The sequence below is a fragment of the Octodon degus genome, unplaced genomic scaffold, assembly GCF_000260255.1.
Source record: "Octodon degus isolate 3935 unplaced genomic scaffold, OctDeg1.0 scaffold00143, whole genome shotgun sequence".
Classification (NCBI taxonomy): Eukaryota; Metazoa; Chordata; class Mammalia; order Rodentia; family Octodontidae; genus Octodon; species Octodon degus.
The window spans coordinates 3,635,951-3,638,708 of record NW_004524719.1 but is presented as its reverse complement, the minus strand read 5'-3'; the positions used below and the strand labels follow the sequence as shown (position 1 = coordinate 3,638,708).

Genomic DNA, 2,758 nt, shown 5'->3' with positions numbered 1-2,758 from the left:
TTCATAGGGATAAAATAGCAAGAGATAACTTCAACCAGAAGATTTGAAAAATAGACAAGTGGAGGAGATAGCTCGGTGACATGAACACCTGCTTGGAATGACAAGGTCCTGAGTGTGATTTCCAGGATCACATGCTGTGCTGGCTGCAGAACCCTGGGTGCATTGCCTACCCCAGAGCAGGGCATAGTGACACACACCTGTAATCCCAGCACTAGGAAGGCTGAGACAGGAGGGTCACCATGAGTACGAACTGCGGGACCCTGTATCAGAACATTAAACATTTGCCAAACCAATCGATCTGTGAACTGATTTACTAATTGTATACCCTTGCTTCCAGCATCCCACACTCTAGATACAGCTACCTCTGAAAAAGCCATGTTGTTAGGTCAGGATTCAAAGTTTCCCAGTCATCCTGTCCCAAACACTCTCCCTCTTAGTTTCCCAGGCACCCTGCCCCCAGACTCTTTCCTCCTTGGCCCCATGCAGAGCCAAATCCAAAACCGCAGAACAGGTCCACCTAACTTTGACTTGGGCGAGCAACCACGAGACTCTTGCCGTTAACATTAAAAGTCTCCCACATACCAGGTAGCCCTGCCAAGATAAACTCTCCCTCAGCTGTTCCAGCCCACAATCACCCTCCCTGAAAGATCCTATAAAGTCTCTTGTCCCCCCTTTATTTGCTGCTCTCCTGGTCTGCTAGACAGCCAGCCTGCTTGGTGTCCCCAGTAAATCTTCACTTGCATCAGAATGCCTGGTCCGGTCTATTGTGTGGGTTCATACCTAGCACCTATGACCACACAAGGCTTTAGGGGACATCTAGACATAAATCATAGAAAATCTTCTTATGGTACTATGCAAAAGACCTTGAAGTTTCTCAACAATTTTCAAATACAAGTAATTACGTGGCCTCACAATTCTGCTCCAAGTATTGAAACCTGAACAAACACATATGCTCATAGGAGCACTTTCACAGTAGCCAATGGCAGAGCTCAAATGTCCATCAAAGATGAATCAATGAGTGATATGAAATACAAGGGGAAATAACTTAGCCTTAAAAGTGAACTTGATATGTTCAAGTCTTGTGGAAAACAGGCAAAGAAAACGACAAAAGTACATAATGTATGCTTACTCTCTCATGAAATATTCTAAAATCAATAGAGGAAAAATGCAGATTGAGACTAGAAAAAGCTGAGTGAGAGAAGCAGAGAAGCTGATAAATAGGTAGGTGTTTTATTTGAACTGATGGAATTGTTTGGAACTGGAGAGTTGGTTGTTGTACAACATTTTACTTGTGCTAAAGCCTGTAAGATTTTTTACTTTATATTGGTAAACTGCATATTGTACAAATTTCACATGAATAAGTTATTTTTAAAGAAAGTCATACAAAGATTTTTCCCAAATAGATGGTGCTTGAAATAAAATGTCATATGAGAAATATTTCTATACATGTAACACTCCTGAATCCCAAACTAACACTTAAAAGAGAATGAACAGAACCTGAAAAGTAAGTTGTGGGAAATCCTATTTTGGAAAGGCCTGAAAACCTTTACAGAAAAAAAATGCATTGCATGTTTAAAAATTCAATACACAAATTTTTGAAAATGAAGGGATCTCTCAAACCTCAGAAGGATTTTTATGTCTGGTGTCTATAGAAAATCAGAAAATAGTTTCTAGATGTAAAGTGACAGTGCTCCTAGAATGAAGTGAAAATGGATTCTGCCTCAATGATAAGAATGTGTCTTTTCCCTTTCATGGTGACTTCTTTCCAGGTCAGCAGTAGCATGAGGTTTTTCTTGTGGAACTCTGTCTTTACATTGTTAATCACGTCTTTGAGTGGAGCTCTGATCCGGAGCCAGAAGTGAAAATTGAAGTGCTCCAGACGCCATTCATCTGCCATCGCAAGACCAAAGGAGGGTTCTTGATGTTGGTCCACTTCGAGGGCTACTTAGAAAGAGACGGTTCCTTATTTCACTCCACTCACAAACATAGCAATGGGCAGCCAACTTGGTTCACTCTGGGCATCCTGGAGGCTCTCAAAGGCTTGGACCGGGGCTTGACGGGAATGTGTGTAAGAGAGAAGAGAAAGCTCATAATTCCTACTGCCCTGCACTACAGGAAAGAAGGCAAAGATAAAATCCCCCACAGAGCACACTGATATTCAACATCGACCTCTTGGATATTGGAAATGGACTATGGTCCCATGAGCCAAGGATGATGAACAATTACATAATATGGAGACCACTTTCACGGATGATATGTTGAGATTTTCCTCACTAAAAAATGAAGCTCAATGTCTTTCTCTGAAGAAAGCAGCTCCATCTTGCAAGCTATTGTCACTGATGTCTTCCTGAACCTGGAGAGGTACAGAAGAAACCCAGCAAACGGAAAGCCTGACATTGCAGTATGTAGAAAGGTAGCTTGTCCTGTGATGCTTCACACTGACATTACTAGTGCCATATATGGTGGAGCAAATAGAGTTAAAAATATTTTTTGGATTAATTGTCTTGTATGAATTTGCATCAATTCTCATCTAAGTATTTGAACACAAAACCACATACATATGTTATGGTTGTTCTTCAGTTTTCAACCTCTTATCATAGCTATTTACATCCTTCCAATACTGTGAAGGTGTTCAGACATGAGCTGTGACTTCACATGTATGTAATTTAATTCAATACTGTTCTGTTTGTCATGTTTAGATTTGTATGACTGTGTTTTGGTAGCCTTCAAAAATAAAGTTTATTTGGGAAATAAAAAA

The 2,758-nt window shown here is 40.5% G+C and overlaps 1 pseudogene; it reads left to right on the top strand.

Moving 5' to 3' along the window:
- The first annotated feature begins 1,781 nt into the window (after positions 1–1,781).
- On the top strand, positions 1,782–2,262 carry LOC101566754 (annotated as a pseudogene).
- Positions 2,263–2,758: the final 496 nt, after the last annotated feature.